Source organism: Euphorbia lathyris, chromosome 9 (genome assembly GCF_963576675.1).
Source record: "Euphorbia lathyris chromosome 9, ddEupLath1.1, whole genome shotgun sequence".
NCBI lineage: Eukaryota > Viridiplantae > Streptophyta > Magnoliopsida > Malpighiales > Euphorbiaceae > Euphorbia > Euphorbia lathyris.
Window position 1 is genome coordinate 9935777 of NC_088918.1, and position 24812 is coordinate 9960588.

At 34.4% G+C, this 24812-nt stretch overlaps 1 pseudogene; it reads left to right on the top strand.

The window, feature by feature from the left end:
- Positions 1 to 9563: 9563 nt before the first annotated feature.
- LOC136206698 (ATP-dependent zinc metalloprotease FTSH 12, chloroplastic-like) lies at positions 9564 to 24358 on the top strand (annotated as a pseudogene).
- The last annotated feature ends 454 nt before the right edge of the window (positions 24359 to 24812 follow it).

Consider the following 24812-nt stretch of genomic DNA (forward strand, 5'->3'; position numbering starts at 1 on the left):
CAAGTAAAATTATTTATTTAAAACCTAGTGTGGTGCTGAGAATTGTCTGAATTCTCGGCTAGCTAATTCCTATCGAAGGATTTTTTTTAAGCGTTCTGTCAATTTGTCTATTGATATTTGTTCCAAAAGGTCTCCCTGTGTATAAATCTTGCATCATAACCAATGTTATCAGAACCGGACCGGACATCAAACCGGATTGATGATTGGGTTACGGGTCACTTGGTCGGATCGGATGGTTCAGATTGGTCGAACCGAATAACATAATAAATAAATAAATAAATAATTTATATACATTTTTTTTGGTAGAAATAATTTATATACATTAAATATATATAATTAATTTAAAATTATTTTTATACATTATATATATCCAAAATAAATTCTAAACAATTTTGGTTTGTTATTTTTTGTTAATTTGAGTCTTAAATATATAACGAATAAATTAAATTCAGAATAAATTGAAATATATCAACGTATTCTATGCCGTAAGATCTTCCTAAAAATATATATTATAAACTCAAAACGGATAAATGATGAGTGAGAAATTGATGCTCAAAGTGAACAATTTGAAATGGTTTGGAAGAAGATAAAATGAAACTAAACATTTACATCCCACATAGGAAAGAAATGAGAAACTTAACTAGTTTATAAGTAAATGAGCTTTACAAGCCTTTAACCAAGTACTAGGAAAAAGGCTCTCTCACGCGTAAGGGGGTGCAATCGATTAACCATCCCACCAAAATTAGGTCCCATGGCTTGACACACCTTTTATTTTTTTAATTTCATTCATTGTGCTTATATCCCGCCCGCCTTTCAGAATTCAAATTCTAAAAATACCCAGCCCGCCTACAAAATTTCAACGCTGATTTTTTTTTTTTGTTTCAAGAGACCCGGGGTCATACCGGGTTCTGGTCTGACTGCCAGACCTCGGGTCACTCTGGTTATTTCAACATTGAAATAACTAGACAGGCTCGGACGGGTTTCCTAGCTGGTTCCTGGTCAGACCGATCGGACCGACCGGTCCAGTCCGAACCTGATAACATTGATCATATCGGACGTGCACTATGGGCTAACTAGTAACTTTGGAGCTCAAAATGTCTATATCTATGTAGACATCTGCCTCCTTTTACGAAGGTTGGATACCCAACTCTCCTAGTCTCTAGTGGACTAAGGTGGATTGTTTAAACCAGTATCGACAACTGGTTTAGGGGTTGGCGAAGATCTAATGTTAGGATATCTTTATCCCCATATAGTGTTTCTTATGTCAGGGTATCCTTGTCCTCCTATAACGTATGTTGATATGTCTCATTCACCACTTGTTCCCTAATTCTCCTTGTAGCCTTACCAAAGCTCTTGTCCATGTTTGGGATGGCTTTGTCCATGTCTAGGGTTGAGTTTGCCTATGGCCAAACTCCCTCATTGACATTGACATGTATGTCATCAAAATTCAATATTTTATTATGCCATATAAGTAAATTCATGTTAACACTCTTATGAGATATATTTTTTAGTTACAATGGAGGGGCTAATCCCGAAGAACACCGAAACAAATCGACCTTTAAAGACGGGTCATTCTGGGAAGCCCAAAATCACAAAAATCAGAAAAAAGAATGTCCTAGATGCCTGTAGGAGGCACATCACACTTCTAAAGACCTAAACTCAAATTCCCTGCGCAGTTTTCCATCTAATCAACCGTCTTATTTCCTTCTCGTAGGACATGAACGAGTTCTACCTCCCAATCTCTGTCATATAGATCACGACACGTCATAATAATATGTGAAATTAATTTGAGTTAATGGGAATTAAATCTCAATTATAAACACACAATACAAAAGCATTTACAATTAATATGTGAAATTAATTCTATCAATTAGAGTCATTCGGCTTGACAATTTTCAAAATTGAAGAGATTTAAGCAATAACAATTTTAATTCACATTTTTTCAACAACTTGTACTATGACCATGTTTCATTTTCTTCTATTAATTCTGCTAGCAATAACAAAGAGGCAAATTAACTTTTACTATAGTATAGAGTTAATAATTAATGAAAATTAGATAATCATTAAGAACTTATCAAATTAACATTGAAGCTTACCTCTCCATAACCAAATGAACATTCACCTATGTAGAAACTGAGGATTGACCTGTGACGTCCTAAAAATCCCGTAATTGAGTTGAGCCATCAAACAACAAAATAAAAGAAAACCCATATATGTATGCAGAGTTAAATGTATCAATTGCAATTTCAATAAAAAAATATATAATGTACGTAAATGAAATAGGATGGAAGAACTTACTTTACTATTGAGAGAAGACGATTTTTGGCATTAATGATGTGATCAGTGAAGGTTGAATGACCTTAACTCAGAAACAGTAAAAAGCGAATGACCTCTAATTCCCAAAGAAAGCAAAATCAAGAAAACAATAGAAATGGAATGACCTCTAACACTAAAAAAGGAATATGGATATTTAGGCAGCTAAACTTCCTAATGGAACCATCAAACATTCAAATTGAAGCAATCGTAAGAAATAAAGGGAAAAAAATATATACGAAGACCACAAGGTATAATAAGCTTATACGCCTTTAATGGTGGTGATGAGCACTGATATTGCATTTTCAAAGTAGAATCACTAATTAAAATGAAGGTTTCAGTTGGTTGCAACAATTAGAAAAGATATAAAACATTAAAATTTATTTTTATTTTTCATCGAATCAAAATATAATAGTAATATTATGAAAAAGATCATGACTTAACCCACTACGATGAGAATTATTTCTTCTTTGCATCTGCAAACTATCAATTCTAATAATGAAAACTTGCCTTTACCATCCCCTTTCTCTTCTACAATCCTTCTTAAATTTATTTAATGAAAAACAAGAATAAAAAAAAACATCTTGCTTTTGTCAGTAACTGAGATTTCCCATGAATTCAATATACCAGTTCTGACTGTTTGAACTTGTAGGGCATCCCGAGACATGTTATCTTGGTAAATTGCCAACATAAGGTCACCAAGAACTTTTTTTTTTGTCATCCATCTACGTTTGTAAAATGAAACAATTAGCAAAAAAAAAAAACTCAAATTCGAAGAAAGGATATGAAGAGCGTAATAAAGAAGGATAAGAGTTTGCGAAAGGTCTCAACAATTGGAACGTGTTGTAGTTGTGAATATTTAGGAGAAGTAATTATAAATCATTGGGGACACAATTTGAAGGGTTTATTAACGGTCTCTATAATGAATATGTGTGGTTAAACCTCTTACTAATTAATAGAGACAGAATGACAGACATCAAATTCTAAAATTTGACAACTAATTAATGGAGAACATTTTTGGATTAATTTTAGAATTTTGACAATTCATATATTGCTGACATGACATGCTCATATAATAGATTTTGAGTATATATATATATATATATATATTTCTCCTTCTATCCAACAAAGTGGTATCAGAGATTGGACGAAAGTGTTAACTACTTTACATTCTTGCTCTATTGATCTAAAACTAAACCATGTTAGCAATTTCAACTTGAATTCTTCAGTAACATGTCATTCACATTCCAACCGTCAGATGGTCTTCACACAATATTCAAAGTTTTCATCCAAGCAACCTGACCCATTTGATTACTGTGTATCCAACGGGTCCGGCTGCTTGGATGAAACCTTTGAAAACTGTGTGAAGATCATCCAGTGGTTGGAAAATGAAGGACACGTTAGTCAAGAATCCATGCTGAAATGGTTTAGTTTGAGATCAACAGAACAAGAACGTAGAGTAATTAACACCTTTATCCAAGATCTATACCACTTTGTTGTAAAGAATGAAGAATACAAAATAAATAGTAGAGAGAAGACCCGAAGGAACTATGTTATTGTTAGTTGAGGTTGTGATATGAAGTTACGAAACAACATAAATATATAGTGTTAGGATTAAGTAACTCTAAAATCCTAATTGTAAATTAACTTAATTACATAAATTAACTAGTAACTTAACAATCTAATAACTCCTAGATAACTCATGTAACTTTAGCTTTTAATCTAAATTGTTATAAGTTTATTCATTAAACTAAAGATTAATTACAAATAACTAGTATGTGGTTTCATCGATTTGTAGACTGGTACATATGATTTTTTTTTTTTTTTGCAAAAGCAACTCTCTAATTTGTAAAATTTTACAAACGCAATTCTGTGGTTTATAAAAGTTTGCATTTGAGTTCATTTTTTGTTAGAATTTGGTCGATAACGACCCCGAAATGAAAATTTTCAAGAGTTAAATGATATTTTAAAATTCGAAGTCATTTAGGTGTTGTTTTTATGAGAGAGAGAAAACTCCAAAAATGATGAGGTTTAAAATTAAAAATATGGTTCCATAGTAAATATGATACTAAACAACTTTAATTCTTCAAAATTTTCATTTTGAGGTCGTTATCGGCCAAATTTGGTAAAGTAAAAAAACATGTGAAATTTTACAACTACAAAGCTGTGTTTGCAAAAAAAAAACTCACAGGTACCGATCTGCAAATCATCCAAAACATAGGGTAGTTATTTGTAATTAATCCTTAAACTAAATTTCTAACAAAAACGGGTGCCTCTCCATCTAATTATGCTTTTAGGCCTAATGCTTCTCCAGCCCCCTTAACTTGTCCAAATTGATCATTTTACTCCATCAACTCATCGAATATCCTATTTACCCTCTTAACTTCATAAAAGTGGTATTTTCTCACCCTCTCAACTTGTCCATTTATCCCCCAACTCATAGAATGTTCTATTTACCCCCTTAACTCCATAAAAATGGTATTTTTCACCCCTTACAATCTGTTATCGAAGTCTAAATTGATAACTTTTTTTAAACGTTAAACCTATATTTATGCTATTTTGTAAGTGGAACCTAAATTGATACTTCCCCAAAAATCATATGCCTATTTTGGTACATTATCCCTACATATAATGTATTTAACTTGTTTATATTAATGTTTTTGTTATTTGTATTTTTTTATTCTTTCTTTTTCTTTTCAACTTTTTTTACTACTATAAAGGGATAAGAATTACCATTTTTATGGAGTTAAGAGGGTAAATATGATCATAAGTGGTAAGAAATACCACTTTTATGGAGTAAGGGGGTAAATACGATATTCGATGAGTTGAGAAGAGGTAAAATGACAAATTTGGACAAGTTAAGGAGGTGAGAAATACCATTTTTATGGAGTTAAGGGGGTAAATAGGACATTCGATGAGTTGGAGGGGTAAAATGACCTATTTGGACAAGTTAAAGGGGCTGGAGAAGCATTAAGTCATGCTTTTAATAAGTTCCTCTTTGTTGTGAGTTATCGATACTTAGGGGTGTTTTCAAGATTGCTATGATGGACGGCCAATTTTACATGTGCGTGTGTAATTTATTATTATTATTATTTTTTTGCTAAATTGAACTAGTTCATTTTTTTTGCGTGTATATATATATATATATATATATATATATATATATATATATATATATATATATATATATATATATATATATATATTATCATCTGAGTGATCCAAAGCCAATTTTTACGTATTACTACAAATCTTTCCAAAATTAAACTAGATTCAGACTAAAAAAGTAAAATTGAGTTATTTTGAATAAACTTAAGGGAAATTTATCGTCTATCATATATTAATTAGGTCTAATGCTCCTCCAGCTCTCTTAACTTGTTCAAATTGGCCATTTTACCCCCAACTCATCGAATGTCCTATTTACCCCTTTAACTCCATAAAAGTGGTATTTATCACCCCTCTCAACTTGTCCATTTACCCCCCAACTCATAGAATGTCCTATTTATCCCCTTAACTTCATAAAAGTGGTATTTTTCACCTCTTACAATCCGCTATCGAGTCTTAAATTGATATCATTTTTTAAATGTTAAACCTAAATTGGTGTTATTTTGTACGTGGAACTTAAGTTGATACTTCCCCAAAAACCATAGGCATATTTTGGTACATTATCCCTACATATAATAATGTCTTTAACTTGTTTATATTAATATTCTTGTTATTTGTATCTTTTATTCATTCCTTCTCTTTTCAATTTTTTGGCTAGTTAAATTTTGATTATCTAATTATTGTAATACAATATTATTAATAATAAACACATGAAGAATCAATATAATTATCAAATTAATACAAATAAAAAAGTTGATATTAAAAAAATATATTTTCAAACTCATTTGAATAAGTCCTATTAATTTTGCACTATAAATGAGTAAGAAATACCACTTTTATAGAGTTAATGGGGTAAATAGGATCATAAAGAGTGAAAAATGCCACTTTTATCTAGTTAAGGGGGTAAATAGGACATTCGATGAGTTGATGATGGGTAAAATGACCAATTTGGACAAGTTAAGGGGGTGAGAAATACCATTTTTATGGAGTTAAGGGAGGTAAATAGGACATTCGATGAGTTGGAGGGGTAAAATGACCAATTTGGACAAGTTAAGGGGGCTAGAGAAGCATTAAGCCTATTAATTAAGTTGGATTTTGTAATTAAATACAAACTCAGTTAATTAACTACTAGAACTTTAATTTGTTATTAGTAGGGTAGTGGTGGTTCCGGGGGGTGTGGGGGTGTGTGGCCCCTCTGTCGTCGCCTCTGGGTATTCTACAATTGGTCCTATGGTCCACAAGGAATAATAAGGTTGAATGCTGATTCAATAGAATCGGAAACCTTCCATTTTTCAATTATTGAAATTCAGTGCATTGTGTTGCATTATCTAACGTTCATCGGATCACTCCTTGTTTATATTGCACGAAAACGAAAACTCGGACATAAATGGAACCAGAAACATAAACGAAAAAGGATATTGGAAAACCGTTGTTTCTGAAAAATGTAACTAGAAAACGGTAATGAAAACTAAAAAGCTTTCTGAAATATCAAGATGATTCGTTGTTTTTTCAGTAAAAGCCATATGTCCAGAGTTCGAAATTCAAACCTTATGGTTCTCATTACAAAGTTCACATATGTTATCTCCATTGAGCAGTACAAGCCATTTGTTTTAAGGAATTTCAATCTCAGGATAATTATTTCTCGGTTAAAATACAAGCTTCTCGGTTAGCTTTCATCTTGAGCATAATTATTTCTCGTAATCGGTTCAACTTTATAAACGCATGAATGGTTTAGACCGTGTCGTTGGGACCTCTAAGGGTGTTATATGAATTGTCTAGGATATATTGTCTAGGGTTTAGGATTTATGAATTGAAATTTAGGAATTTTAAATCATACTTTATTTGTTATATATAGAAAATAATGATATATTCAGAATTAATTTTGATAATCTAATTTAATTGTAATTTTATAGTTAATTATGATATTTAGGTAGAAAGTCCATAATTCCTTGTGTTTTAAGCCTGTAAACTTCGATTCAAAATATACTCTTTTTTTATGAAAATGCTTATACAGATATGAAAAGTACAAGTACAATAAGAAACGGAAAAATTATAAACCTTACAAACTCCATAATGAACGAAAACAACTACAAAAAGCATAAAAAAGTATAAAACACACAGAATAATAATAAAACATATACTTTATGGAAATCCAAATCCGCAGAAAAGAAACTACAATCGAATCTTCGTCAACACAGAGATTAATTAAAATACTATAATGTAAATATATTAAGTGGAGAATTTGATTATTAATTCTGGTTTGATGTCAACTATATTAATATATTTATACATCAAATGTAATAATTCAAAATTCATTATTTAATAGTTAAAAAGGAAATAAAAAAAAAGTTTAAAACGGCTCAATTCATACGTCTATGTTATAGGGGTACGAAAGCGGTCAAAATAAAATGAATTAAAACGAAACGGTTCATTTCATACGTCTATGTCATAGGGGTTTGAAATCGGTCTAAAATAAAGTTACTTTAAATGAAACGACGAAATTCATACGTCTATGTTATAGGGGTATGAAAATCGGCAAAAATATAATTAATAAAATGGATCAATTCATACATCTATGTTATAAAGATATGAAATCGGTCAAAATTAATTAAAATGAAATTACTCAATTTGTACGCCTATGTCATAGGGGTATGAAATCGGTCAAATTAAATGGTCCAAATTTATACAAATTTGTTATAAAAAGTATATAAAATAAAGAGAAATGAATCGAAATAAATCAAATAAGTTTAATACAAAAATCACATCTTTTAGTACCAATTTTGGGCGGGGTAGGGTGATTACTCAAAGTTTTCTTCCCCACACGTAACCGACAAACGAACTTAAAATCTCTATTTCGCAGACCTTCTTATCCATTAAAATATACCCAATTTCGGTGTCCAATCACGCCTTAATTTTGATTGGTGGCGACTCTAACAAATAGTTTAAAAATGGCAAAATAAATTAATTAATTCCAACTTCAACGCCCGGCAACCGCACCCGGAGAAATCCCGGTTGCGACAGACCTAATTAATGATTTTAATAGTTTAGGATCCTAATTTTCTTTGAAATTTTAGTTTGGGGACACAAATGGGTGTAATGCCATCTATGAAAGACGGGCCGAGTGGGTCAATGGATTCATAACAGATCTAATCATTCGGGTCGAATACAGGCTTTGAACATCCGTATTTATTTTAGTTGTGTTAAAAAATTTTAAATCAATATATAATTAATGAACATAATTAATAAGTTGTTGACGAGCGAAGTTAGTTCACGAGCAAAGCTCGTGAACGAGCTCCTTAACAAGCTCGCGAACAGCTCACGAAAAGAATGTTGAACTCGAACTCGTCAATTTTTTGACAAACCGAGTTTGAGCAGGTCAAAGCTCGGCTCGATTACACCCTATCTTTCACCATTAAAATTTAGGAAAATTTACATATAAATTCACTTTTAAAAAACTATCTACAATTATGTCAAGTAATGGTATTGAATTATGTCAAACTAGCAAAATCATTATTTTTAATATATTTTAAGGATCAAAATTTATAAATTAGAAGTCTAAAATATATTTTCTAGGGTTTATGATTTATGCATTGGGGTCTAGAATTTTTAAATTATGGTGCAAAATCATAATATATAAAAAATAATGACATATTAAGTATTAAGTTTGGTAATATGACTTAGTTGTAATTTTGTATTAATTATGATATTCATGTATTTAACCCTAAATTTTAAAATCAATTTTATTTAAAAAAAAGTTTGGACGCTGGATTGGGCCTGAAATTTATGTTTCTCATATGGGCTGAGCCTGGCCCTGGCCCTGGCCCGAGCCCGATCCCGATCCCGAGTTTTGAAAAATACGGGTTGTGTTAGGCTGGATAAAGGTTTTTAGTATTTGACCCAGTTGAGGCTGGCCCGGTCAGCCCATGATATCAATCTCCATTTTAACGTACGGCGGCGACAACCCCTCTCGCGGCAGTGCACGGTGGCCATATAACGGACCGTTGAACGGCCCAATGGGCAAACCCAAAACGGCGGCATCAATTTTGTCTTTTTTTTTTTTTTTTTTTTTGAAACAATTTTGTCTTTTTTTCTCTTCTTTTTTTATTTTTTACAAAATATAAGAATTGCCATTGCTAGAATGCTAAGTTACAGATAAACCTCAAAAACCCCCCAAATTTATGTCAATGGCCTCTTCTTCTTCTTCTTCAACTGTGAGAGACTGAAAAACTCTGATAACTCTTAGAAACATCACAGATTCTCAAATGTCTTGATAAACAAAAACAAAGTCCGAAAAATGAATTTAATTCCACACAAACAGAATCCGCTTCTCCTCAATCCATCAACATTTCAAATCCAAACCAGTCCAAATCCCATTATTTCCCGGTTTCCCCCTAAGTACAGGCCAAGAATTCCCAGAAACATACCTAATTTTAGAATCTATTCCTCTGTAACACCAAATGAGTCTGATGGATTTTCGTGGCCGCGTCTAAGTAGAGCTGTGCGGCTCGGTTCGGAGCGGTTTTTGCTGAAACTCGGCGAGTCTGTGAAGAGGGAAACTGGGGTGGATTTTGATGAGGCAAATTTGAAAGTGAGTGAGTTTCGGGAGCGTGTTAAGGGTCAGGTGGAGAAGGGTGAGGCAGAGCTGACTCGGTTTAGGACCGAGTTGTTACCCCAATTTGTTGAATGGAATAGATTGGAGCTTTGGAAGGTAATTTTTTCTTCTTCTTCTTTGAATTAGTTTGAATTGCTATATGCTCAATACACTGTTATGCTTGAGATTAGCTGAATTTGGCAAAATGATTACAATTAGGGACAATCCATTTTGGTCACTTTGCCCCGAACTTAGAACAACACATTAGCCACTCCAACTCCATAAAAGTGCTATAAACCGCCCCTTATTTTTCCCTCCATCGGGAAGATGTTGACCCGTGAAAACCAGGCAACTTTCGGTTGACTTTCCATATGCAATTAGGTTTTTCGTTTTATAAAAGTTTGCAACGTGGCCTTTCAGGATAATATGTTAAAGTGTGTATGAGTTTAGAGGAGCTATTGCAAAATATGCAGGACTAAAATTTTTTTGAAGGGAAAACTCACATTACATATGGGAAGGCAACAGAAAGGCGAGTGGTCAAAATAAAAGGCACATTATGTCACTTTTAGGGAGTTAGAGTGGCTAATAGGTTGTCCCTTATGTTCGGGTGGCAAAGTGACCAAAATGTACAACTTTAGGGGCTCCTTATGGTTTAGGCCTTACAATTAACAAGAAACAGCAGTATCTGAATAGAACTGGTCTCATGAATAGGAACTAAAAACTATAGTTTTGGCTATCTAATTTCGTGTTTAGTAAAAAAAAGTTCAACTTCATTGAGGAACTAAACTATGATACAGTAATTTGTTGTGATCAGGACTTCAAGAAGTGGGAGCCTAAACGAGTCGGTGTACTCATTCTCTATATCTTTGTTACATTTTTTGCTTGTCAAAGAACTTATATTGCTATTCGAGCTCCGTTCCAAGTTCGAGCAAGAAGAGAGTTAACAGAGGCTTATATGGAGGCATTGATTCCGGAGCCATCCCCTATTAATATCCGGAAGTATGTGCGTTTTCTCATTTGTTATGTATTCAGCCATCTATTGAGTATAAGACATTTCCCGTTGGTGCTTAATTTACAGGAATCTTATCTAGCTTTTAGTTTATGTTGATTGCATGACGTCTAGGAATAATGAGGTTGCCAGAGTCAATTTATTCATTCATGTCGGAGTAATGAACTTTAATGTATGATTGGTTTGTAATCAATAGTATAATTAACAGAAGCTTATATGAAGGCATTGATTCGGGAGCCTTCCCCTATTAATCTCCGGAAGTATGTGTGTTTTCTCATTTGTCATAAAAAAAATTGTATTCAACCATCTATTGAGTATAAGACATTTCTGTGTTAGCGTTTAATTTACACAGATCTCATCTAGCTTTTAGTTTATGTTGATTGCATGATGTCTAGAAATAATGAGGTTGCCAGAGTCAATTTATTCGTTCGTGAACGGAGTAATGAACTTTATTGTATGATTGGCTTATAATCAATAGTATAATTAACAGAAGCTTATATGAAGGCATTGATTCTGGAGCCATCCCCTATTAATATCCAGAAGTATGTGCGTTTTCTCATTTGTTATAAAAAAAATTGTATTGAGCCATCTAATGAGTATAAGACGTTTTCCGTGTTAGTGCTTAATTTACATGGATCTCGTCTAGCTTTTAGTTTATGCTGATTGCATGATATCTAGGAATAATAAGGTTGCCAGGGTCAATTTATTCATTCGTGAACGGAGTAATGAACTTTATTGTATGATTGGCTTCTAATCAATAGTATAATTACCTATTAATATGATAAATGCAGGTTTAAGAAGGGTATGTGGAAGAAGCTAACACCTAAAGGCTTGAAAATGAAGAAGTTTGTTGAAGGTCCTGATGGAACATTGGTTCGTGATACTTCTTATGTTGGAGAAGATGCATGGGAGGACGACCCGGTGCCTCCTCAGGATAACTTGATTGCTTGTCCCGGTGCCTCCTCAAGATGCATGGGTGGCGTTATCGTCCCCAACTCCCGTATAATTATTTTCTTCAAAAGCTTGATTGCTCTGAGGTAATTGCTCCCATATTTTGAATGATCACACGTTGACATTTTGGATTTTTTAGTTCTTAAAAACTTTTAACACCTTGTAGAGAATTGAGGTCCATTTGAGTTGAACTAAGTTTTCGTGATCACATGGATATATAATTCATTGGGATAAGGTACAAATTTAGCCCTATGGTTGTTGGAGGAAGATTTAGACTCCATGTATAAAACCGCGCAATGTTTGCACTAACATTTTGTAGATAAAGCAATTTTTCGGACTCCATCATTACCGATACATTTAACAAAATCCCATGTTCTTTTAATTTGGTTCCGTGTCTGTGGCACCTAAGCTCCATTTCGCCCACGTGGAACCAAATGTAGTGTTAATATTGCATAATTTTATAAGTGGAGTCTAAATCTCTTCTTCCCCAATGACCATAGGCTAAATTTGTACCTGGTGGTGTAGATGTGTAACTAAATTATGGGAAATAAATTTCTGTTGGATCTGTCGTTAGCTATGTTGCACAAAAACTCTTATTCGTTGGAGTTTCTGCGTTTCGTATCCATTTCCGTTTCACTTTCTTTTCCGTTTCCATTACGGTTTCTTACCTAGCTATATTTTTCTAGAAATAATGTTTCCCGGTTTCCGTTTCTGTTTCAGTTTCCATCCGTTTCCGTTTCCATGCAACATAGGTCGCTAGTGGAATATGAAATTGCTTATCCACAAAGTGCTAGCGTTGCACGGTTTTATACCTGGAGTCTAAATTTGTTATCCCCAATAACCATACGGCTAAATTTGTGCCTTGGCCTAATATATACTTATATAGATAGGAGCACTAGGCGAGTAGTAATTTTGCAGCTGAGTGCAAAATACTAGAAAATTATTGATGATTTTACCGTTGATAGATTGGCTGGTCGATTGTTTGTTTGCACAGGTAGCTGCTGTTGTTTTCACAGAGGACCTGAAAAGACTATACGTAACTATGAAAGAAGGTTTTCCTTTGGAATATATTGTAAGTCTAAATTTGATTTCTGTTAGCTTTAAATTGAACTCCGTGCTGTTTTGGCTTAGAATTCCAGCTTGTTTCTATGTCATAGGTTGATATTCCCCTCGATCCATACTTGTTCGAGGCAATTACAAGCTCGGGAGTTGAAGTAGATCTCCTACAGAAGCAGCAAATCCATTATTTTCTGAAAGTTCTGTTTGCATTGTTGCCTGGATTAGTGATCCTCTGGCTTATAAGGGAGTCCGTGATGTTATTGCACATCACTTCTAATCGTTTTCTTTACAAGAAGTATAATCAACTTTTCGATATGGCGTATGCTGAAAATTTTATCATGGTAAGGCCTTTATCCTTTCCCTTGCATCTCAATTTCATTCTTGTCGGTGCTATTTCCTGATTATCACTATGTACTCTTTTAGCCAGTTGGAGATGTTGGTGAAAAAAAATCGATGTATAAGGATGTCGTACTTGGAGGTGATGTTTGGGATCTTCTTGATGAATTAATGATTTATATGGGCAATCCAATGCAATACTATGAACGAGGAGTCAAGTTCGTTCGGGTAATTGCCACCCCTAGTAGCTTTCTTTTGGCTATAGAGATGTAAGAAAATGTCTAATACTTGATGGGTGTATGAATGTCAGGGTGTTCTTCTTTCTGGACCCCCTGGAACTGGTAAGACACTTTTTGCCCGGACACTTGCGAAGGAAGGCGGGCTGCCTTTTGTTTTTGCTTCTGGTGCAGAGTTTACTGATAGTGAAAAAAGCGGTGCTGCAAGGATCAATGAGATGTTTTCCATTGCTAGAAGAAATGTAAGCCGCTTTTCATTTTTAATTTTCATGTGCTATATGAGTAGTAGTGGTTAGACATGGCAATTGTGTACACGAACCCAACACGACGTTAGTGGGTTAGTGTTTCATTAAACATGTAATGAGTCATTTTTTGGGTCGGCATGAAATTGATACGCAAATTTTTGAAGGTAAAGTGGAAAGCAAGCAAAAAACACGGTAAATTGTAACTTTTACGATTTGGGATTGGGTTAGGGTTGACCTGCTAATTCGAAAATGTTAAGAATATTTAAAATTATTATTATTTCATCCCTATTTTTACATGCCATCTTAATAGATGTAATAAGATTCCAATTGTTACCCGCGAGCACTACTCCAACCTCCCATGTTTTTGCATGTCATCCTTAATAGAGATCGTAAAATTACACGTGATTATGTGAAGACATTATGAACCGAACATAATATAAGCAGTTAGTCAAACTTTTGGACAGTCAGAGTTAACTTGCTAATCTAAAAATGACATAAATATTTAAAAGTGTTAATATATATCCTAACCTGATAATTGCCACTTACACGAATTGCCATCCCCAGTAGCTTTTGTATGCTTACAGTGACCAGGAGATATAATTAGACACTTTCACTATTTGCTAGAATTTTTTTTATAGTGGTATAATTTTTATAAACGTCTTGTTCTTTCGTAAATTCATTCTGTTCTCTTATAGTATTTATTTTCTATGTTTTCCATAGCTACAGACTTTAGTTGCATACTACTCTCTTTTCAGGCTCATTCCTTTGTGTTTGTCGATGAAATTGATACCATTTGACACTAACCCGATAATTGACATGATACGAGCACGACCCACTTTCATGAATAGCCACCCCTAGTAGCTATTATATGCTTACAGTGACCAGGAGATATAGTTAGATACTTTAGCTCCACTATTTGCTAGATTTTTTTTGTTTTTTTATAGTGGTATAAATTTTAGGGATAAGGTACCAAAATAGGCTTAAGGTTTTTGAAAAAGTACCAATTTAGGCTCAACGTTCAAAATAGCACCAATATAGGCTTAACGTTTACAATATAATATCAATTTAGGCTCAACCATAGTTATTAAAGGCGCATGGCGCACTAAGGCGCAAGGGGTCCTGGAGCCTTGGCGCATGGCGCACGGCGATGGCGCGCGCCATAGCGAGACAAGGCGCACTTACAAAAATAAAAATTATAAAACTATAAAACTAGCATAAAAATGCAATGAATACTAAATCATGAAAATATCTTAAGCATAAATAGAATGACTCTGTCTCTCACTCTTCAAATGACTCTGTCTCTTCCTCTTCAAAGAGTCTCTTCGTCTTCTAGTTAGTTAAAACGTATAACCTCTCTCCTTTTTAATACTTTTTGTTAATAGAACACGTGTTTCATTCCAGATATATAAAACTAAATGCCAAAAATTCCAAAAAACTGCCCATAACTGCCTCTCACTGCCAAGGCGCGCCTTGGTGCGCCTTTGGCAACTGCCTCTTGGCGCACCAGGCGCGCGCCATGGCAGTTGCGCCTCGCCATGGGGCTGCCATGGCGCTAAGGCATGCGCCTGGTGCGCCATGCGCCATAGGCGCGCCTTTAATAACTATGGGCTCAACGTTTACAATATAGTATCAATTTAGGCCTCACGTACAAAATAACACCAATATAGGCTTAACGTTTACAAAATAATACGAATTTAAGCTTAACGTTTACAAATAAACGTCACAATTAAATTAATCATATTATATTCTTTTCCTATCAACTTTATATGTTATTTTTTTATTTGGTTCTATTTTCTTATTTATTATAATACAATTAATTAGTATTCTTGCCCATTAAAACCTTATATTTGTTTTTCATCAACCATTCCGTGACTCCTAAATTCCATTGCTCATATAATAATATATGCAAATTAAAAGTAATTGATTATCCACACTATTTCAAACACTATTTTAAGGTTTTAATGGGCAAGAATACTAATTAATTGTATTATAATAAATAAAAAAATAACATATAAAGTTACTAGGAAAAAAATATAATATGGTTAATTTAATTGTGACGTTTATTTGTAAACGTTAAGCTTAAATTCGTATTATTTCGTAAACGTTAAGCCTATATTGGTGCTATTTTGTACGTGAGACCTAAATTGATGCTATATTGTAAACGTTGAGCCTAAATTGATATTATGTTGTAAACGTTAAGCCTATATTGGTGCTATTTTGAACGTTGAGCCTAAATTGATATTTTTCCAAAAACCTTAGGCCTATTTTGGTACCTTATCCCTAAATTTTATAATAGTCTCTTCTTTCGTAAGTTCATTGTTCTCTTATATTATTTTCTGTGTTTTCCGTAGCTACAGACTTAAGTTACATACTACTCTCTTTGCAGGCTCCTTCCTTTGTGTTTGTCGATGAAATCGATGCCATTGCTGGAAGGCATGCAAGGAAGGACCCTCGAAGAAGGGCAACATTTGAGGCTCTGATTGCTCAACTTGACGGGGAGTGAGTAAATCTACAGCTTGATTCTTCTGGCTTAAATTTGACTTGAGGGAAAGAAAATCGAGACTTATGTTGCATGGAAACAGAAACGGATTCTGAAACGGAAACGGACACCGGGAAATGTTACTTCTAAAAAGATATAGCTAGGAAACGGTAATAGAAACGAAAACGAAAATGTGGAAACACCAATGAAGAAGAGTTTCCGTGCAACATAGATCGAGACACTCTTTTCTGCTACTTAGTTGAACTATATGTCTTGGGATGTTTCTTTTTTTTGGTTCCGTTTTTTTTCAGTTAAGCATAGATCAGTGGAAGGTTGTTGACAATGAGCTTTCTAATGCAGGAAGGAAAAAACTGGTGTAGATCGATTTTCACTTAGACAAGCAGTGATATTCATTTGTGCTACCAATAGGCCAGATGAATTGGACCTGGAATTCGTTCGTGCTGGACGTATCGATCGTCGTATGTACATTGGTTTGCCTGATGCTAACCAAAGAGTGCAAATTTTTGGTGTACATAGTGCAGGAAAAAAACTTGCAGAAGACGTAGACTTCGGAAAGGTAAGAAAATTATACTTATGTTACCATATATAGTAACGTAAGAATAATCGTGTTGTCGTGTCAGAAATTGACAGCCCAATTTAATGTCTACAGTGTGATAGCTGAATACTCAACCATTAACATTCGGCTTTTTCAGTTAGGAATATAATTGCATCGATAACGCTCAAATTCAGCTTACTATTTTCTCCTTGTCATGTTACAGCTTGTCTTTCGTACTGTTGGCTTCTCCGGGGCAGATATTCGGAATCTTGTTAATGAATCTGCAATTATGTCTGTAAGTGAATCTTTTCAACAAATCATTACTTATGTACCTTTTTTTTTTTAATCTCAGTTTGAGGTTTGAACTGTAAGTTTGGGGTGTCCCATATTTGGGGTGTCCCATATTTGCTTTTCAAAATTCTAAGGGATAACGGCCAAATTTGACCCTAACGTTTTTGGGGAAGTGCGTACGAAAATGGTACAAATTTTACCTTACCGTCCCAAGCAAGATCAAGTTTAGCCCTACAACGTTAGGGTAAATGTTGTACCATTTCGTACGTTAGGGCCAAATCTGCACTTCCCCTATAACGTGAGGGCCAAATTTGGCCCTTATCCCAAATTCTAATGCCCCAAAATCAGTAAGAATGTGAAGTGTTCTCTAATTCATTGCAATTTATAGACATTTTTGGGTTCTTGATAAATATGAGAATTGAAGTCACTTCCCACCTCCACCCTTTGTAGAGAGTTACACTCAATTGGCAGTTTTTAATTCCTCTTGCAGGTAAGGAAAGGTCATACCAAGATCAACCAGGAAGACATTGTTGATGTTTTAGATAAGCAATTGCTCGAGGGCATGGGTGTTCTTCTTACCGAAGAAGAACAGCAGAAATGCGAAGAAAGTGTAAGTCTATCTGTTGTTCGCAGTTGTTTCTATGATGAAATTTGTTTAGTCATATGGCTAGCTTTTTCACATTTCAGGTGTCATTTGAAAAGAAGAGACTTCTTGCTGTACATGAAGCTGGTCACATTTTATTGGCACACTTGTTTCCGAACTTCGATTGGCATGCATTTTCTCAGCTCTTGCCTGGAGGAAAGGTGGATAGTATAACAAATTTTTTATATTTTATAGGATAGTTATCAGGAGGGCGAGCCTTGGCGCAACGGTAAACGTTGTTGTCGTGTGACCTAGAGGTCACGGGTTCGAGTCTTAGGAGCGGCCTCTTGCCAAAAAAAAAAAGGCAGGGGAAGGCTTGTCCCGAGTACACCCTTGTGGTGGGACCCCTCCCCGGACCCTCGCTTAGCGGGGACGCGTAGTGCACCAGGCCGCCCTTTTTTATAGCATAGTTATCAGGTGAATATGGACTATGGAGAGTTTAGTCTTGATTAAAAGTAGTTATTAAACTATTAGTTAGTTAACTTAAGATTTGATTGAACTTTAGTCTTTAGATTTAGAAGCTATTGTTATGAATTATGATTATGGAAGAGTTAATAGTTAATTTGGAATTTATTTCATGCTAAAATTTCATGATTAAAGCCCTGTTTGTTTGTCGTAAAATATTATACAGGAAAATATTTTCGTGATCTTTCGGTGTTTATTTGTCTAGGAAAATAAAACAGAAAATATTAGGTTAGTCAATAAATTTTTTTTTATGAAGAAAGTTAGGAAAATGTTTTACCCTTTTAAAAACAATAGCCACCCGCCAATTCTTCCCGTTTTCAGGTGTTGTAGCCGAACACCGAAAAACATTTTATTTTCCAACACAAAATTTACCTTTAACCAATATTTTCCAATAAACAAACAGTGCCTAAGATTATGGATAATTGGATGATTTAGTATTCGACTATTTGTTGAATTTTAGAAATATTAATTGTTGTTTATGGTTTTATTATATTATTTTTCTTTAGTGCACCTTGTGTTGCTCAGGCGCACGCGTGCGCCTTGGCTCTAGGATCACTTGGCGCCTTTAATAACGGTGCTTTCCCCTTTATTTCTCTTATTGTCTCTTTGCTTTCTTTATGAGCAGGAAACTGCAATATCAGTGTTCTATCCTAGAGAAGATATGATAGACCAAGGTTATACGACGTTCGGCTATATGAAGATGCAAATGGTGGTAGCTCACGGTGGACGTTGTGCTGAACATCTTATTTTTGGTGATGACATTACTGATGGAGGCACTGACGATCTTGAAAAGATAACAAAGGTCTGTCGTTGCAACACTTTGTATCATGTGTCAAAACAGGCTGTCGTGTTATAATCGTGTTATGTAATCTATATTTTTCCGTGATTGTAAATGATGTAAATACAACCAAAATGATAATCCTGTTAAATGGGTCGTGTCAGGTGGTTTATATCTGTAAATCGTATTGTCGTGTTAGAAATTGGCAGCCATGATCTCACCGTACTGTCTCCTTTCAGATTGCTAGGGAAATGGTGATCAGCCCTCAAAATGCAAGGTTGGGACTTACTGCTTTAACAAGAAGAGTTGGACTGATGGATCAACCAGATAGTTCAGATGGCGGATTGATAAAATATAGGGTATGTTCTTTATTTTCTATTCAAATTTAGTGAGTTAGTGCTTTTTTAGACTAAGTAATGTGTCATTTTCGCACTGTTAAAAAACAAGGCCGTCTCGACTACTTAGGCGTTCGAAATCGAGATTCTGTCCCGATTTTCTCCGATTAGTACCTCTAGGCGATTTTTAGCCGCCTAGACCGCTTGGACGCCACCGCGTTTATTATTATTATTATTATTATTATTATTATTATTATTTTGCTTTATTTTTATTAACTTTTGAATATTGTCACATAGTTCTTCGTGAATTATGTTCATTATTTTCGGGTATTTTGATTTAGTTGCGTTCTCCACTTTAAGGATATTGTTTCATAATGGCAAACCACAGACCTCAATGAGGATTTAAAGTCGAATTTACATATTACCTACTAGATTTTAACGGAGTAGGCAATCGAACCTCAAACCTAACAAGCATAGATTCAACTCCTTACCACTCGTACATTTTTAAAGATATATGTTACAAATATACGTGATTTTCTATATTAAATCATTTTATATTATTAGTTTTAGATGGTATAATACATAGTTTAATTGAATTTATACAACAATTTGTTTATTAACAAATAAAAAATACAAATATGATTAGTCCCCGATTAATCCTTGAGGGTTCTGTCCGCCCGACTAGCGCCTAGCGTTTTTTACAACCTTGCATTTTGGGTTATATGAAATTGTTTTTGGGTTGGGATAAGGTTTGACTTTCTAATTCAAAAATCACACGAATATTTAAAATTATTATTATACTTTGTTATGTTTTTACATATTATTTTCAGGTTGACCCATGAACATAACTTGAACCTTCCATATTCTTATAATGTCATCCCTAATAGAGATATTTTTGTCGTACTTTTAGATGGTTAGAATTAACGTGTTAATCCAAAAATAATATAAATATTTAGAGATATAGTAAAATTACATGTAATATGTGAACACGAGGCAAACTTGATTTGGGGAATTAATTGATTGGCTACCCGAGAACCATAATCTTTCCTAGGAACAGCTTCTACGACGATAGGCGTAAAGGCATGATTCGTTCCACAAATCTCACTGCACTGACCATAGTAAACTCCTTCTCGTTGTACTGAAATAGAGATCTGATTTAAACGACCAGGTACAGCAATTGGAGGCTCACGCCTTTTTTCTGGAGCTGAACACTTGCACAAATTGTCATTCCTACTGCATATCGCTTGAAGTTTATCTGCTTAATGCTTTTCTTAACTTGTTTTTGTTTGTATTTTCCTTTATGATCTTAGTGGGATGACCCGCATGTGATTCCTGCAAACATGTCACTTGAAGTATCAGAACTATTTACTCGAGAATTAGCACGGGTAAGTCTTGCTTTTTTAAGCAAAGATCCTTTCTATTTGATATTTTAATCAATTTAGTCCTTCAACTTTGTATTTTTTTGTCAAATCCGTCTAAAGCAACAAGAAAAACATAAATTGACACGTGCCAACAAAACACAATCACACGTTGACACATATGGATTAGTTTGACTAAAAATGCCGGCTTAATATATCTTTAGTCTCCTGTACTTGTCTAAAAAAAGTCAGTACTTTGAAAAAGTTCCATTAACCCCGAATTACCAATTGACTCTTTAGAAGCTGCCTATTAGCCCAACTTTCTTAAAGCAGTCTATTGGCCCCTTGAACTTGCTTAAAGTGCACACATTTCAACTTTCCAATTTTCTCTTTGCTCCGACATGTGAATTTTAGAGGGTTAATAGGTTACTTTAAACAAGTTCAGAGGCTAAATTATCCTTTAGTCAAATGTGATGCTATACCGGGCTTCAAGAAAGCTCTATCCTCTTTTTGGCTATTCAGGGTGAGTTTGGTGGCTAAGCTTCTTGACCAGCGCGTGACCATCAGAGCAATTACAGTGTATGGGAGGGATATGAGATATTCCCAGGTGTCCGAACCTGGCCTCTTTTCCGAACCTGGTCTTTTTTCCTAAGTAGAAGTGAGGAAGGGGTTCTGCAGAACATTTTAAAAGTATAATGGGGGAATTGACTTTTTTGGACAAGTACACATGGAAACTCTTCATGACATTGCGTTTTCCCGTTTCTGGCAGATGTGGGAAAGGAAAACTCTCGGAAACTGATACAAAACGTTTCCGGGCACGTTCCCGTAATTACTCAAAATATGAGATGTGTCTCTCAAATTTCAAACGATTTTCCCGTTTTAGGCTAATTTCAAACGTTTCCTGTTTGAGAGATAATGTCTTCATTGTATCCTTCAATTTAAAGAACTTACCCATACTTCTTTCTCCATTAATCTTTGTCTCTTGAATCTCGATTGTGCTTGGACTTTCTTCCTCTTGTTCTTCAATCTTGTTTTTTTTTTTAATATTATTATATTTTTGATATTTATAAATATGCCCCTATATTTTTAATATTTACACGTTTCCGTTTCCTATGTTTTTCAGAAATTACGTTTCCTAGTATCCCTTTCCATTTCAGTTCCCGTTTCGGTTTCCATTTCTGTGCAACATAGGCCAAAAATGCCAAATTGTGAACTAAATTGAAAGGTCAAATTAACCAATAATCCTTCATTGGGCTATACTTGCTCTTTATTGACTGAAATCATAAATTATGTTGTTTGTGTCAGTATGTTGAAGACACTGAAGAACTTGCAATGAAAGGACTGAGAGACAATATGAACATACTGGATGTGATTACCAGGGAACTACTGGAGAGGTCAAGGATAACTGGATTGGTAATTCTAGATTTAAAACAAATTTATTCTATGTTAATCTCATTTTGAAGTTTCAATTATCTCTTGAGTTTTATAATGATTTATCTTCTTTGAGATCTTTCCAGGAAGTTGAGGAGGTAATGAAGGGACTTGATCCTAAAATGTTTGAAGATTTTGTCAAGCCATTCCAGATTAACTTGAATGAGGTACTTCTCTATCAATTCCAGTCTTTGTTGCATGGAAACAGAAACGGAAACTGAGACACTTTAACTTTTGTTCTATTCAACAGTAGAGGGACTAAACTGTTTAATAATTCAAATATTTGAGAGACTAAACTGTTGAATAGAACAAAAGTTAAAGACTAAATGATCTATTATTAAAATATGAGGACCAAACAGTGTTTTAGGTAAAAATGTAGGGTCTAATAAATTATTTTCTTTTTCTAAGAAAAATATAGCTTGGAAATGGAAAAGAAATAGACACGAAACACGGAAACGCTAATAAAAAAGAGTGCCCTGCAACATAGGTTTCAGTAGCTATTCTGTTAATCTTTTACTAATGTAAAGTTGTCTTACCTCTCATCATCAAATAACTCCCTTGATTTAAGGGAAAACGCGTATTTCCTAATTAATTCAATTTTACCGATTAAGCTCTTAATTTAATGCATAAAGCCCATGATCTTTTTAATGGATACATTAAGCTCTAGATCCTGAGACGCGCCTCGGCTAAGGCGCCAGCCTTAGCGCCTCTGGATGACAGAGGCGCGCGCGCGCCTTACAGCGCCTCGGCTTGGTTAGGGCTGTTTAGGGGTTTTTTTTAAAATTCTTTTATCATCAGCCATGGATTAAAAATAAGATGAATGGCTGAGATTAGTTTAGAAAATAAAAGAAAAGCGCAGCAAAAAGTATCAATACTTTTCATCGAGCTTAGTAGATTATGCCTTAGTAGTTAACTAGAACTTAACTCATGCATTTTATGGTTTTATTGTTGGTATTTGACTATTTGTGACTAGTATTATGAATTTATGATTTTTTTTTGTGTGCCTCGACCCCCCTTGCGTCTTAGTGCGCCTTGCGCCTTTAGTAACTATGCATTTTTTTTTTTTGTGCACCTTAAGTTGCGCGTTGCGCCAAGGCTCCAGGACCCCTGCGCCTTAGTGTGCCTTGCTCCTTTAATAACTATGCTCTAGATCAATTATCCTTAAACATATTAAGCTTCTATTGAACGGCCTAGTTATATGTGGCATATTAAGCTTCTCTTGGACGGCGTAGTTATGTGTGTTTCAACTTTGTTCAGAGCGCATGTCACTGTTGTCACTGAACACATTGATCGCTACATCATATCATTTGTTTCTAAGATAACCTTACCACATTACTTTACTCTAATACCTAAAGTACACAATCAAACTCATTTAGTTTAACTGTTTTACTTAGGAGAACAATGACATGCTAATAATTCCGCAAATGTTAAACAGAGTTTGGATCACACGAGTAATTGAGCCATCCAAGCGGGGCGGGTTTAATGTGTTAAAAAATATTTCTTTAAAGGGCTTATTGTATCCATTTAATAGATCAAAAGCTTAATGTATCAATTTCAAAAATATCAGAGCTTAGTAAAAATTGATCGGTGGGAGTCTTGTTGGCTCAAAGATACGGTTTGCCTTAATTTAGCCAACCATTAACTCTAATTTGCAATGGTATGCTATATTTCTTCCCTAAATTTTGTAGGAGGGACCATTGCCGCACAATGATAAGTTGAGGTACCGGCCATTGGATATCTATCCCGCTCCACTCCATCGCGGTTGAAAGTTCTGATATCTGCTTATGCACCATTCCATCAATGCTTGAAGGCACCTGTTTGTGGATTCCATGATCTTACTTCACTTTCCGGCATCAAAATTCCGATTTCAAGAGTTACAAAGAAGCTGAAGTTGAATGGCTACACATGAATTGATCTAGTGAAAATGGAGGAAATAGTTGAAAATCTTGTAAAGAAATGGAAGTTAAAGTCACAAGGCGATGTCGACATCGCTTTGATGATCAGATTTGCCCAAAACTATGAAACAAGGCACGTTCGTGCCCTCGAAGATGAGAGCATTTTTTTCTATAAATGTTTCTTTTTGTTACATTAATTATAAATAGAGTTTAAACATCTTTTGTAAGAGATACCGTAATTTGAAATTGAATAATAATTCAAAGAGAATTTCGTTTTTGGTATTCGTAACCTCAACCTAGTGTATACAATCTTGGTTTTTTTGGCATTCAGCCGAATCAACAGAGCTTTTAGTATTCGTAAAATCAACATAGTTTATACAATCTTAGTTTTTTGGCATTCAGCCGAATCAACATAGTAGTAAGTAAAACTCGTATTCAATGTCGCCAATGTATTCCTTTCTAGTATTCGTATAACAACAGAGTTTGTAGTGCTAGCTTTTAAATATTCATAACCATGAAACGAGGCACGAACGTGCTTCGAGGATGAGTTTTTCTGACAATTTTTTTTTTGTTAATTTAGTTATAATTAGAGTTTAAACATCTTTTTGTAAGTGATATTTTGTTGTAATTTGAAATTGAATAATAATTCAAAGATAATTTCCTTTTTGACAATCTAAAATCAACAAAGTTCATAGAATCTGAGCTTTTTGGCATTCAGCCGAATAAACAGAAACTA